General features: G+C 30.8%; 1 protein-coding gene across 1 annotated transcript in view; it reads right to left on the bottom strand.

The window, feature by feature from the left end:
• The window catches only part of LOC124359952 (neuroligin-1-like), a 186,039-nt gene extending 172,407 nt beyond the window's left edge, over positions 1–13,632 (bottom strand). The window contains exon 1 of the mRNA XM_046813146.1: positions 13,511–13,632. The gene's annotated coding sequence lies outside the window, so the exon portion shown is untranslated. The remainder of the gene's footprint in view (positions 1–13,510) is intronic.
• Between the last annotated feature and the right edge of the window lie 3,136 nt (positions 13,633–16,768).

Below are 16,768 nucleotides of genomic sequence, written 5' to 3'. Positions count from 1 at the left end.
TTGCAATTTGCAAGCATACAACGTGGTTTATCTGAAAGCAATACAGGAATAAGAAATAAATGCACCGATCAATGATGAGGTCATAATAATTGTAAGAGTATCGTAATGGTTGACATATGGAGTAAGAATTATTTTATCACATACCTAATATATGTATAGTATGAAAATTTTAAACCAACTCTATGACTTGTATATAAGTATCAAACCACCGACAGAAAGCCATATACAGACACCGAATGTTAAGTTTTTGTCTCTTTATCCTAGTTATTTTATATTGATACAAATATTATTTATGCACGAAACGGTCAATTTCAAATGTGGCAGCTAGGAAAAGTATGATAATGTAAGGAGCTGGCGTTCCAGGGTTCGGTTGTTTTAGATACTAAAGTTAATTGACCATGTGAAGTTTTACTATGAAAAACTATATGCTAGCTATTGTAAGTGGACTTTTTTAGTATTTCCGATCGGCAATACGACATACTGACATGAACTAACTCATATTTCATTTTATTTCAAAATATTCATTTCCTTTTGATATTTAACGTTATTTAAAATCAGAAGTATACATTATACACGTAAAAATATAAGATTAATTCTGAAAAAAATTTAATATTTGTTTCCAATAACAAGTTACATTTAATTGATTCCAATAAGAAGTTTTATACTTTATTCATTGGCATATTTTAGGTACTTTCAATTAAAAACCAAGCAAAGAGAAATCCTTCCCCTTAAAAATTTAAACAATTACGTAAATCTTTATGCAACGTACTAGAAAGAATTTCTTTTCTAAATTAAGAACAATTTACATATCTTATATGAACTTTATAAACAAATAAAAAATAACAGACTATTTATTTGATATCTGCACATGATCATTAAATTGATAGCTATTAGGGACAAATCCTTTGAAAACTTAAATGAAACATATTAATATGATAGAAACAATTGTTATATACTTTTATTTATTTTATTATAAAGATATACAACATGTCTTAACTTACATATTTACTGGCACTGACACCAGACGCTATAACGCCTTAATTATTTCCCCCCACACGAAAACACTTACTCGCAAATTCGATTTTTCCTTAACTCCTTCAACTATGCGAGAATTCTAAGGACTCCCCAGGACTGTCGAGATCTCCGCTCGAGGGTTAGTATTTACACCATCTCCCGACACGTCCTCTGGACCACGCCTATTGCGACTCTCCCCTGGTGATTTTATAGTACCAATATTTTTGTATCAGCATGTTGTGTGGGAAATGACTAAAACTTACGATAGCTTCCTGTTGTCTAGCAGCGACGGGTGAGCGGAAGTCGATATCCGATAAGCGGATACCACTGTGTAACCTGATAGTCGGTACGCTTAGTAGTATGGTTTTATATAATATACTTCCTTTCATACGGTTCGAAGGTGGTTTATCTTTAGTCATGAATTTTACAATATAAAAAAAACAATCTAGATAGTGTTTTATCAGGTTTTATTGAGCGTAAAGTTATAAAGCAGTTACAATAAATGCATATATTGAGAATTTCCAACCTAATGTTTTACGTTACTAACGTTATTTAAACTGTTTCTTTTATTCTATAACTGTAGAGAACGGTACTGGTAAAACTGATACAATATCACAAACTAATGAATGTAATTTAATGTATAAAATGTGTGACAACAATCTCTGTTGACTATTAGGCTATGAAAAATTAATACCGTGGTAATAATACAATGCTTTGTAAGTTTTTTATTGGTAATATTTCTAATGTACCTTTATGGAAATCGACAATACTACTTACTGTGTAAGAGCCCAGAACCGACCAGCAATGTAAAGGCACTTAACCTAATCGATCGTCTGTCACAATAGTTTTGGTATTGGATGAAATGGGAAGGTAGTGAAAGGTTTAAACAGCAAACTATAACTTCTTTCTCACATTACAATTTTACTGCCTTTACACCCTCTAATATTACCATTTAGTGCAAATAAAGCTGTATCATCGTAAAAACTATATTACGAACCGAATGTCGCTGCTTTCAGTTTATGTATATATATCTGAATAAAATTTCAACATTTATTTATTTCCCGTACGTTTGGTCTTTTTAAAGGTATGAAAAAAATTCCATTTCGAATGCTATCAATAATAGAGTTACTACCTATCGATTTCTCTTATAGGGTAAATTTCTCCATCTATGTTAAAAAAGCCAACACAGTATGGTTTTTGGCTCCTGGTGCCATATCAAAATGGTTTAAACCTCTTAAAACAGTTTTTACATCTTTTCATCTTTATTTGTTGTGGGAAACCCTGCTAAAACCCTATATTATTGTAAAAGTAATTAAAGAAAATTGATTTATTCAAGGCTAGTTGAATTTTTCAACTACAAATCCGATTCCATTATCAGTTTCAGTTTCAGAATGGGATTATGATCATTTCGTTAATGTTCATATTACACATATTATAAAGGAAGACTGTGTCATATTCTATTTTTCCACCTAACATTTTACTATGTTTTCTACGAAATTTTAGTACTCTCGAGAACAAGAACCTATACATTGCTCCCAGCTTGGTGCGATTTGTTAAATCGGTGGCTGACGTGACATCATATAATCAAGACCATCATATATATAATTGTATAGATTGTAATAATACGTAAAATGTTTAAAACTACAGTAGTAAATAAATATTCATGTCACAAATAAATATATTTAAGCTATGAAAATTTCAGTAATATTTATACTCTTACAAATACACAAACGGTTGTTGGGTAGAGGGAGATTACTTTTATACGCTCCATTGGTTAATTGGTTAATTTATAACGAACTACTAACTCAAATCTTGTAGATATTATATAATCACTGCGTATATTGTTTAAGCAATTCAAAAAAATCAATGAATTGTGAAAATTCTATGATTATTAATCTTCTTAAGGGTTTGAACATTATATATTACAAATTGGTAAATAATTTCGGCAGCGTTTGTGTTTACAATGCAAACAGGTTTAACCGATTTAATAGTGCAGACAAACACGGTATTTATTGGATTTAATTACGTGATATATTTGACAAATTTTACACAAGTACAAGTGTATAATATTTAACACACACACACACACACACACACACACACACACACACACACACACACACACACACACACACACACACACACACACACATATATATATATATATATATAAAACATACGAAACTTCAAATTCGTATTAAAAGACTTATAGCACAAGTATCAAAATTTTGTAAACGGGATTGTATAGTAATAATCGGGGGAACAAAAAAGATTTTTTCCAATATTTTAAATCGGCTATGCCGTTTATTATCAGCAGCCAATAATGCAATTTCTTACACAACAATTATAAATCTACAAACTAATGTACTACTGGTAATAAAAACTAAATTATACACTGAATATTGATGTAAATCCGTTTTAACCTGCGAATAAAATGCTCAAATAGGTAGCTATTGTTTTTCAAGTAAAAAATAACCAATTTACAAATTCTTGCCTAACCTTTATAAATGGCTTGAAAAACACGATCAATTCTGAGTGCAGACGCTTAACCAGAGAAACTGGTAGAAAATATTCAGTTTGTAGTTGTGTTGTTATTAGCACTAGTACAGTAGTTTGTAGGTTAATAATTAATAATAATTGTAAAGCTTTAACATTTAGTAAAGCTTGCTGATATTAATACACAGCTCCAGTGTCCCTACAAAGTAAGTTATGATTTAGAAACTAACAAGATTTGAATACAGACGTATCCGATGTGTTAAAAGGGAAACGTTTTTGTTTGTTTGAAGGAACACCGCTTCTTAATGGAATTGAAGTGCCTCTTTGGATGAAGGGAAATGGAAGGAACCCGCTATTACACTGCACATATTCAGTAAACTCTAGGTTAGCTTACACAACAGCTTTGTTTTTGAAAGTTTCAATGCAGTTCAGAAAGATGCGTTGTATAATAGACACTAGTATTGAAGTTTATCAAGTGTTGTTTGCAATTGAAGGTATTTGGAAATATTTTTAAATCTTAAATCTATTTTACAAATCTACACTCTGTCACATGGTACGATGCAATGCCTGATATTTCGAACAATAAAACTTGTTTCGCTGACAGGACAGTTAAGATACCTAACAAAACTAAAAATGGAATAGTTCATAACACCATCCAAAAACAAGGGTTTGCACTATATATGACGACCGACATAGACAAACAATAGAAAATTCTGTTAACTGGTTATAGTAGAGAAAATATAAAACAATATTTTCCTAACATCTTTTTCACAGTTCTATCAGAAGGCCAGCCTTGGTAACTAGTAAAGGCCTACATTAAAGAAGACACTAACGATTTGTATTATTTACTCCGTTTCTGACCTCAATGAGACCTCTGAGTTTGGGTCACTTTGTTTTCTAGTTCGAAACGTCGTTTTTACTTGTTAAAAATATTTCTAATATTTTAGTTTTTTACATGATACTTACACAGACAGCTAGGAGTGTCTTTTGTAAACAAACTCTCGGAGTCAATTGAAAAAATTCGTGATTGCCCAAAATGTTAAAAGGGTAGAAACTGTTTATGTTCCACACAATTCACTACAAAATAATGCATGCGTTGCTATAATTAGGCTACATGTGTTAATATGTCACATGTTTGAAAGTCTTATTATCAGTGGAGACTACTCAGCTTACTTGTAATTCCTCACTGACCGACGTATTAATAAACAATACAGTTGTTTTCGAAAATCGAACTCGCTTGAACAATAACTTTCCTAGAACAAGAATTTTTTATTTTTCAGAGCAAGATTATTTTTTTTGACTTCTTCAAAGTTTTATTGGAGTTGACGTGATGAAGTAAGCCCAACGTTATTTTGGAAGTATCAATTTCTTCCGCAGGGCCCTCTGATTCGACTCCTAACAATAAATACTAGTTGTATGAAATTCTCGAACCCTGGAAAATTTTAACCCAGCTCGACTGGCTATCTGGCAAGTTGCGAATATTTTCGCTTGCCCCGAAAATAACATCGCATGTCTATTGAGTTTGTTCACAAATTTATTAATTTTGCTATTTTCTCGTTGCCATCATAGTTGCACATAAGAGCAATGTAAATATATTCAATAATGGTCAGTCAAGTCCCATGTGCATCATCATTGGAAACAATGTTCCTCATGTATAAATAAAACTTCATATAAATGAGCATATAAGTTATTTCAAGATGTAGTAAGAAAAGACAGACATTAATGAAAAGTTTTCATACCCAAGAGTGATTTCCATCCCCAACAACTGGGTGACTGCACAATCAGGAGATTGACATCTGACACTGGAAGTGGAGAATTACCGAGAATGAATAAGGTGTTTGTGAGAGTGGTCTGTGTTTGGCTTCGGTTTCGATCTGGAGTGTTTGTCTCAACTTACACAAGTTTAAATTTTAACATTAACGATTTTGTCCTTTTTAACGTACTTGCAATAGCATGTTTGATTGGATAATTACTTTTATATGTACATTTTGTAAGAAATATTATTTTTTTATTGATCATACTTCTTATTTTCATAATATAAGCTGCGTTGAGGAGGTCTTGTTTTGTCATATTCATATCTCTTTTGTAGTAATAACTACAAATGTTCATAAAAAATAAATTGATGAGAGAAAGTAGTTTTATGTTTACTAAAATAAATTATGGCATAACACTATTTGAGAACGTCATGTTACTTGATCGTAAAATAGGATAACAGCCAGAGCTGTAGGAGCTGCAGCAGTAAGAATAGTGCTTTTTCTTCTGTTCCTTGGGTCAGACCCAGATGTGTTGGAATTCTTATGCCTTAAAATGCGGCACAGTGAATGTAAATTTTTTCCTGTATTTAGCCTTCTATATTCTTGTATGATTCTGTACAATAAAAAACTGTTATTAAGCTTTTATAGTAAAACAATTTTATAAAATATTTAGTTTGGAAACCATCATATTTATTGTTGACACAATGCATAAAATCTATCATAATCTTAGAAATGTTGGGAATGAACTTATTCATAACTAATGCGAAAATAAATAATATCTTACATTACAATAAAAATTTATATTATACATAATTTATTTCTGTAGTGATATTTTTTATAAAGAAAATTATTCAGTTTATACATCTTAAAGAATCAAATCAATGGAAGAATTTGTTTAGGTTCCATTTGTGAGTACGGCCAAATATGTTCACGTAAATCCACAAAATGAATCCCAGATAGCGTAACTGCTAAGAAGGCAAATATCGCACTATAAACAAAGTGTTTTAGCAGTGGACTAACCGTGCTTGTGTACATATACTTACCATAAACCTGTTTATCTGCAACCCCTTGCGTTTGCTTTTGTAAGGCTCAGTTAAAGTCAACTGTACGACAAGGTAAAACAAACACCCACCGGTTTTAATTATTTTTATGCATGAGTGTGTTTAGGAATAAATAAAAGCCAATGAGATAATATGGTTTTAGCATGAAAAGGTTCCCTAAATAATTTTGTCAGAATCTAATTATCTAGCATTTCCAGAGGGTAAGTAACAACAGCTAGTCTATGAGACTGTTAGGTAATTTCCAATGTGTAAGCAAACATCGTACTTCATTTGAAATTGATAGAGGGATATTTCACAAGACATAAACGACCATGAGCCATGATAAGGTGGAAAATGGGAGAGTATTGAATTAGTTAAATGTGTAACGACAACTCTTTTTTCATATTGTGTGTAGTGTTACATATTAAACAGACTCTGCAGATTAAGAGTTTGTCTCTTTCTAGTTGTGTGATGGAGATACCGCTATTATTAACGCACAAAACAACCAGAAAAATATGATCTAAAAAAGGATCGCGCTAGTTTTTATAGGAGATTTTGTTAGGTGTAGAGTAATGGAGTTAAAAGAAATGATTTACAATTAACGGATTTATTGCGAACTTTCACCATAATTTATACAAACACGTCTATTATACATTTATTGTTATTTTACAACTATAGACAACATTAAATTTTGTCTTATACAATATTAATAATTAATGTCTGTAGTTCAGTGTATTAGGACTTAACAATCTTTTTAAGACCTAACCATCTTTCATGACTACTAAGCTATTGTATAATTGTATATGTAAGACAATGGATACAGAATAATTCTGTGAAGTTTTTTATTATTGTAATTCTCTCTAATGTTATTGTTTTACTAACAATAATACTTATGGTGTATGAACTGAGAACCGATGAGCATTGAGTAGATGCTGAACCTAATCAATCGACCGTCACACTAGTTTTGTTTGAGTTTGGAAAGGGGCAGGTATTGAAAGGGTTAAAACAATATATTACTATACAACTATACTTTCTTTAAAGAAGTACAGTTTTACTGGCTTCACAGACTTACAAATAAGGCTGTATCACCGTCAAAACCTAGACAAAGAAACTGAATGTCGTTACTGTCAGGGTCTATAAACAATTTCATGTTAATTCAACATTTATTTATTTCCCTTAAGGTTGGTATTAAATGTGACAAGGTAGGAAAAACATGATTCTTACTCTTCCATTTCGTATACCATCAAAATTGGTGTTATCCATGATTGACTTCTTTCTTTAGGAGGAATTTCCCTATCTATAGGAAAACCCATGGTTGATATGGTTGAGTGGCTTAAACCTTTTAAAGTTACGTACTATTAAAATACAATGTTTATTATTTTTTTATCGTGAGAAATAACTGGTTATTCGTTACCTTCGGTAGAACAGCAAATATTACAAATGTAGTTTTAGTAAAAGTAATTAATGACAATGGTATGTTAGTCAAGGCTAGTTATATTATCGCTGCTGATTTGATTGCATTTTCTAAAATTTTTAAATTTGGAGTGGGATTGTGATCAGTTTTTTTATGTAGACTTCAGCGAACTTCCTATACGAATGCATAAAACAAAAGGAAATGCTATGTATGTATGTAAGTATCGGAAAACGTTTTCTACTTTTACAAAGTGTTCGCTAACTTGTTGCATTTAAGTACGTCAAGTGCTGCTATGTAATTGGAGTATTACTTTAAGTCTATGGGATTGTGGCATCTTACATTTTTTTTTTAATTTTGTATCTGATAACTAACTCCAAAATCAAACTTCTTCTGAACTTGAACTGTAAAAGAACCTGTACGTAGTTCCTAGCTAGATTCAGTTTCTTGTTTAAGTAGCTGAAGTGACTCGAAATGACAAAGTGTTGGAATGGTCAGAATTAGTTTATCTACAAAGTTTCTGGCTAGAGTGTTTAACAATTTTTAGTTTTTATATGTAACAGATAAATAAATACTTAAAAGACTGACAAGAAAGTGATATGATATAAACATTTTAAATGCCATATATGAGCTCCAAGCTCCGTAAATCCCACTTATCTCTAGTAATCCTAGTTTACGTAGGAAGGTAAAGAGCCCTTTACCGTTTAGAGTAATACGAAAATACATTGCAGACTAATCTGAAATATTCAAGACTTATAAGTAATGAAAAAAGTAACTACATTACATGTGTTTTTAAACCACGAAGTACTATGGGTTTATTTTAACTCCAAAATCCACTTTGTGTACACATTGTTTAATTCTTATCAACTTGGTTACTGATGATAACATCCCCAGTGGACCAATAGTTGCCAATTTAATACCTACTTTGTGAAATTCGTTCGACAGTTCATGCAGTCAGACGGAAAAGAGATTTCGCTATCACAGACTGGCAGTATAAGCTCCAATAAATGTCCAAGCAATAAACTATAAAATGATTATAATAAACTATGAGAACGTATATCCATATATTTATAGGTTTTTCATATTTAAGATTTAGTAGGTTTGTGCAATTTATATGGTATACTCACAGTTTGATATACAAAAAAGCCAAAAATATTGAAACTTAATCAGTAAAAAGTATTGTTGAACTTTCAATAAAATGAATGTGTCTTTTATAGTAAGTAACAGAAAACATAAAAAATTTGAAATAAAAATATTGAAATTACGCATTTAATTAATAAAAATTCTTCTCCGTAGATTATGGAATAAAAATATAGATATTTTCTGCAAGGTGGTAAAAATACGTGTTACTTGAATGAAATTTGGTATAAAGTCAAAAATATATTCTCATAGCAGCTCATAACTTCAAGGGTCGCCATTACACTTCAATGCATCAGTTAAAAATTTTTAAGTGTACAAAGTACTTTCAATTACATCTACCATCTAACAAACCAATCCACCTATGATGCGTTATGTCTAACCAAGCTCTCAGTAACAGAAAAACCGAGAGTCAGTTTTCAGTGCACGAGCACACGACGTTGCTTTTATTGAAATTAATCTATTTCATTTTCAAACTTAAACTTCTGAACATGTTTATGTTCATGCATTTCAAGTTCAAGTTACATTTAGGTTTGAAAATTTCAGGATTATGTGAGAAAAGTAGATAAATCTCAACTTTTGAAAAATAATATGATATATTTTAGCGACAAATATCACTGTTATACAACCATATCTACACAACTGGGATTTCGGCCAAGTTTCCTCCATTACAATTCACTGCGTTACCTGTTTTGCCACCAGGGCATGTCGAGAATAAAACTGTACAACTGTAGACACAACCAACTTTATTATATCTTACTTTCTATGTAATTTGGTATAAGTTGTCACTAATGTTATGTTCGTGTCACTTAAATTCAAATTTAAAACAATACTGTATTAAAACTTACATTGATACATTTACTATTAAAAAACAAGTTTTAGTCATTCCTAGATACTGCTTCCTAACTATTCTAACATGGGCTTTTTAAAGTAAATGTTATTGTGTGGGTCTTTATCAGCAAACTATGATTAAAAATGATAAAATAAAATGTTTGATCATTAGATAAATATGAAATTGACCATAGAAATTACACGAAACTATATGTACACATGAAAAAGTATGGGATATTGTTAGTTTTAAACTGGACCCTCACTGTGCCGTTAAATAAAATAAAAATATATACAATATGCCGAAATATATTGATTCATGGATTCAAATAACTAATAAATATTATTGACTGAGCGTTAGTGAAGTCTATCAGTCAAGGGGCTGGAGAAATTTAAATGTGTCTGGCTGTAATGTGTGTCTATCTACCACTCTGTCCGCCGATATATCTAAAACGAGTGAATTCATTTTGAATAAATCTTCATTTATATACAGGCACCACTGATTTTTACAATATTACATGTCAATATGTGGGATTTGGGTAGGATTTACCAAATACCTTTACATTAGTCATATGGGCGATAAAATACCATTACGCCGATAAAGTAAGGAAGTAAATAAATTTAGAAACAAGCTAAGTGAAATCATATTAGATTTAAACATGGAGCGCGTGTAGATTTTTTAGTTATGAGAAACCAATTATAAAATGGAAATTTGTTTTTAAAAGTCCGTTTTGCTTCAGTGAAATCTTGCACTTAAGTATCCTGCTACGTTGTGGAAAGTTTTTAACAATGCTATGTAACATAATTCAATAAACAAGATTTGAATGTACTACTTGAAAATATATTTCAAGAGAGAATTCATCTTTAAACTTTGAGTTTTTCATGAAACTATTTCATGAAATTTGTTTTAGGGTCATTAAAGTCTAGTAGGCTGATAAAATGTATCTTTTGTCTACTGGAAAAGGTAGACATTTAATTATGTATGATTATTGTTTGTTTGTCTATCTGGAAGACAATTCTAGAATGAAATAGCTATAGATCTAACATTTTGCATGCAACCTCTGCTAAGTTTATTGAGTGACACGTGTCATGACTTACTCCTTCATTTTTTAATGCGTGGGACATTTAAATAAATTGCGTAATTATGAATGATTTGGAGTTGGTTATCAAATTCAAATAATAAAATTAAAATTAATAATATTTTCTTTCTATTTGCCCGTACTGACAATAAGTTAAGGGGCAGATAAAAATATTCTACGTAAAGAGTAACAGTATATGTAATTCATACTATTGATGATATTTTTCAATACATAACAAGGTTAAATGAGACCTTAATATAAGAACATCGAAGCCGATTTTTGCTTAATACATTATTCCTCTTGTTATAGATTAAACAGCATATGTCACGTAGAACGCGAGAGATGTGATGTAAATACACGACTGATGAAGGCATATGATCGACAGTGAATGATGTGTCAGTGGCGCAAAGCCTTTGTAGGAGGGTTGACCGTTACACACGTTTGTTTGTAAAAGCATTTGCTCACATTCATATCTTGTTTCTTCATAGTTTCATAGCTTTTAGAAAATAGCAAATTTGGATTTAAAAAACATCATTTGTTTTTCTTTAAACCGTAGTAGCGTAATTCTCTAAAGAAAGAATTTGATCTCCCGACGTGTTAAGCTCTTGAAGGAGACGTACAATTGTATCGAAAGGAATCAAATAAAACATTTGTTTCGTATCTTTCCACACAACCAACTGTATCAGACACATAGATATAATACTATATATCTATCTACTATATATAACCACTCTCAAACATACAGATAAAATACCAAATCACTACTTTTATACAACTGTTAGCTATTTATGGTTAGCTGAATCTAGCTTAGCATTGAATTACTTACTAGACGGTTGGTTTTGTGTATGTGGAACTAAGAAATTATAATATAAAAAAGAAAATGTCATTTTATATGTTTATATACTTATTTGCCCTCCCATTTCTCTTTTTTTCCAAAACTAGCTTGGCTGACAATTTTTATTTTACATGGGTTGGTTGGACAGCTAAGTTTTATTACAATCGTTAAGTTTTAAAACATTTCATTTTGCCATTAATATGTTAAAAACTAATATTATATTCGTAAGATTATATTTAAAAACCTTATGTAACTATAAATTTCCAGAACAGAAATAATCATGTGTTCATACAACTCAAACTGGTTTTCGGTTCCTGTATAATAGTACACTATACTAATAGTATGTGTTTAATAATTATTAGACCTGATTGGGCATATATACCACATCACGTAGGCTATAATTTTCGGTTTGTTAACGGGCATGTACAGACTCTTTGGCCATATTGAATGTTCATACTTTACTAGGAATATATTCTTGTAGTCTTGTAGGAATATAAGTTTGTAAGTCAATCATATACAGTTACTCACGCAATAGCCACAAATCTATTCCACGTTGGTTATGTAAATTTCTTGCCTAACACTAAATGGTTACACACGGACTTTTTCATACCACCTCATACATTTAAGATGCTTAAGTGGTAAGTACATCTATTCCACTACAATCTGTCCACTACTTTTTGTAAATTCCCAAACAGAATTTCCTAAACAGATATTCATGGAAAACATTACGTTAGTTATGAATGCTAAATTATAGTAAAATTATATGTTACCGTACAATATTTGTAAATAGTTTTTACTGTGTTTCAAATTATCGATGGCAATGCAAAACTGGTGTAATGAAGTTTTAATTCATACATTGAAATATTTGTAACGGCTTGTAGGTATTATTCTTTTTAACACTTAGAGTAACAATATTACTTAGGGAAACGTTTTGAAAGAATAAACAATTCTGAGAATACAACAGAAATGCGTCGCACGAGAGTGACGTATCACAGGAATATTGAGAGGACACTAACAGCTTTCACCCTAAGAGCTCTCTCCTGCTGAGAGTTAAGTGTTGGAGATGGAGGGTCATCTCACAGATCATAAAACAACACTTTCTCGACACACTAGGGAAACTTTCATTGTATAAATGTTAATGCTTACTTTATGTAATACATTTTCGTAATATATCTTTATCATTAAATAACTTTTCCATACAGAACTAATATTGTTTACCCTCAAAATAAAAACAATAAATTTCACAAATTAAAATTTATATACAAAAATTATAACAAGGGGAGATTTCAGAATTCTTTTCGGGTTAAACCCGAATAGCTAATGTCAGTATACAGTTATTTTTTGCCTCCAAAGGTTTTATAGAACTATTGTCGTAATGTATCATATACATATATTACAGTAAATTAATATTATTATAATAATTTAATTCCTGGATTTTAAAGCAATTTAGAAAAAATTCTGAGTTAAACGGTTAACGATACTTTAGTTGAATATACACAATAAAATGATATTTTATCAGTTTAAAAAAACATAATTAAATCGTCATTTATTATTTTAGGAGACCTTGATGCTGCAAGGATTTTAAGGTTAACGTAAAGCTAATCTTTATTGCTTGTAACAAATAAAAAATGTTTTATATCGTTTTAAATTGGATTATATAATATTAAAGACGTATGTTTAAGTATGTATTGAGATTAGGTACAAAACTTAAAACAATTTGATGTGCAAGCGTTGAAATTAAGTTACGTTTTGAGAAAATATTTATACATTGTATTATTTCAGATGTAAGGTGTTAAGCAATATTATCACATGGGATGTACGTTATGTTTGTACATGGATGTACAAGAAATATTTTATAATTTTTAATACTTCTGTAATCTAGTTTTCACAAATAAAAAATATAAAATTCACAATACCTTTTGAAGCGAGTTAGTAACTTTAAAACTCCTTAAAAGTAGCACAGTACCGGTAAGAAATGAACAGTTGCACGCACAGAGGTATCCACTACTCCACAGGTCACAACGCTGAGAATACCGGCTCTCGACTGGACCCCGCGTCCCGACGTCCTGCGCACCACCCCCTACCAACCCTCTCACCATCACACCAACCCTTGCCCTACCCTTGCCGCGCTCGATATTTATAATTACTGTTATCACGAGCGCGGCAAAAATCGCAATCTAATTGTCCAGATGTGACTGGGATCACTGCAAAAACTGAACGTTCTTTTCATTAGGATCTCGGTAAATCCTGGTAATTTCTTATAAATATTTTACATATTTTTAAACATTTTTTTTAATATTTCTACATTGCAGTTTATGTGATTGACTTATAAATATGTAATGGTATTTATACATATTTAGATCTTTAGCTATGTAACTTATAGTTTAAATTTTCTGTAATGTATAGGATATACATATTATATCTGTATACATATACAGCAAACACATATTCTTCGCAATAATGGGCAAACAGAAAATTAGAACTATAACTTACATTAAAAATAACATAAAATGTTGAGAATTTATCTATCTATCTCTAGATAATCAAGTAGCTATCTACTTATCTGTATGTATATTTAATAAAATAAACATTTAGATGTACATTGAACCACAAAAAGTATTTGTTCCACAGAGACTCGAACCCGGCAGGCACTTTTTGTGTTTAGAACTCATTGTTTATTAAAATTAAATTGTAATATTACTATTTTTACAAATTTTAATAATGTAGTGACTACTAATGCATGAATGCACAGTCATTAGTATTTTCTTTTTACCATAACCTTTTTATTTTTTAGATAGTAAGTATATGCATAACCCTTTATCTTCACCTAATTGATTTTTAGAATTACTTTTTGAAGACACTTCCAGTGAGGGCTACTTTTCTCTTTGACATCCCTAACTCCGCCTCTTTACAAAAATGTATATTTAACTTCATCTAAATAATTTTACCTGTCGCAGTACATGCCATTAGAAGCATTCCAATATTGGAATATTTAATTATGTTTGGAGAGTTCAAATGTTTATTTTTAAATATTTAAGAAGAAGGACATGAAAGAGGAAGATTAGATACATTTCACAGTTATATGGAAAAGTGAGAAAAGAACGGATACTGGTATATATGGTACGTATAAAATTTTGAATGAAGTTGGTTTTGAACAAATGTTTAGGTTACCTTGCTGGGAATACAGTCTTCCAAACAGCAATTGTCACGAACGCAGGAAGACTAAATTTAAGGATCTGTATTACAGTTATTATTTTCAGGTTGTTTGCTCAACGCGTGTATCCTGGTGCACGATTCGTTTTCTCACGCAACTGCCAAGCAGTGCTGTTATGTTATGATATGATTAGATGACGAAATACGTGAAAGACCCTTAGAGCTTTAGATTTCAAGCTTCTTGATAGTAAATTCAGCATTATATATTTTATTTTTTATTATATTTGTCAGAAATGCATGCATGCATATATACAAAATACTTCACACTTTTGAAAATGCTAAACACAAAGATTAATTTAAAGTCATGTTTTGATAGGGTTTGTATATATTTGATTTACATTTTCATTTCAAAAATTAATTTAATATTGCACTAATCATAAGGTAAAGATATTTTACTAAATAAATAAGTTTCTTACTAATTTAATTTATTTGTTTAATCAATCCTTTATACTAATTAATTTGACGTGGTGAAATCCAGACCAACGAATATTGCCTTGAGAGATTCCAAGGATACAAAATATTCTGTCCAACTATTCCAGGACTCGTATATTCTAAACGCATATCTGCAGAGAAGTATTTCAGATACCAAATATGGAAAAAAAGTTTTCTTGAATTCCCTAAGATATGTAAGGGTTATTAGTATAAAACTTAAAATTTTTAAACGTCTTCCTCCTCAACACGTTTGAAACTACTTCCATGAGTTGGGATCCATCCAACACCTTAGAATTAACGCCTGAATCATAGAATAAGCATTTATGGTTATTTAAAGGAAGATCATTTCCGACAGTTAAGATTTTACTAATAAATCGCAGTCTATGAAAAGCGTGAACATCAATTCTAATAGTATCACTTAATAGAGCTTATTCCAAAGTTCTCGTATAGTGTAGTCACGTTGACCATGAACTGTGTAGTGTTCACTAGTATAAATATTCAGTATGTGTTCAATAAATCATATTTTTTATTTGCAACTTTTGGCTTTAGGAAAAGTACCCTTAGATAAAAAGCAATGAAGCAACAAAGAGGGAACATTTATCGAGTGTGAAAAACTTTAGCTTGGAAACTACTTACTTTGCTCTTCGACATTCCATAATGTTTCTAGAAGAGCATAGTCCTTAAATTGAGTCATAAACTCTAACACCTGCCTAATAATTACTGAAGACATTTATTACTCTTACGGAATCTCATGCTCCATAGTTTATATATTGTAATAGAGATGTCATCGTTGAACGTAAAGAAATTTGCGTAATTTAATTGTTACGTAGTTCTCCTACAGAATCAAGACTCGCTATTATACCTATAATCAAAATATGAGTTATTAAGTAATGAACAAAATAAAACGTCAAAAACATGTTTTTTCCAAATGGCATCAATAATGTAAGTTTCATAACTAATCCATGATACAGAAAATAAACGCATTTAGTTTGCAAAGAATGAGTATTTATAAGACAGCCAATTATTGATGATTGTTTTTTAAATTTAAAACGAGTATCCTGTTTTATACTCTAATCCTAAAAAAGCCGTTTCACAAAACTCAATAAAACTTCATAGTATAGTTACAAATAAAACCTAGAAAAGTAGATTCTAAGTAGTATTGATTTAAGGGCGTCTTACTAAAGGAGTATAAAAACGATCTATCTAACTACGTGTAAGCCGGAAATTAACATAAACCTAAGGGATTACGTTGTTTTATGAAGTCAGTTTAAACACAATGAGTAAATGGGACACAGGACGGGAGGAGACCACCCACGTAAGTGGAAGAAACTTTATACCGCTTGTGAGACGAACTGCTTGGCAGTACTCCATCTACAAAGGCTTCCAGTCTTGAGAAGTCCGAAGTATTTACTCACCAGCCGTTTTCAGTAAAAACACTTTACCCTGTCTTTTAATTTCATGGCAGCCCTACTGGTCTATTCAATATCATAAAGTACTTGTTTGTACATTATAATCACATTACAAACATT

Source organism: Homalodisca vitripennis, chromosome 4, assembly GCF_021130785.1.
Source record: "Homalodisca vitripennis isolate AUS2020 chromosome 4, UT_GWSS_2.1, whole genome shotgun sequence".
Lineage (NCBI taxonomy): Eukaryota > Metazoa > Arthropoda > Insecta > Hemiptera > Cicadellidae > Homalodisca > Homalodisca vitripennis.
Note: the sequence above shows the minus strand (reverse complement) of the source record. Positions and strands in the feature narration are given on the sequence as shown.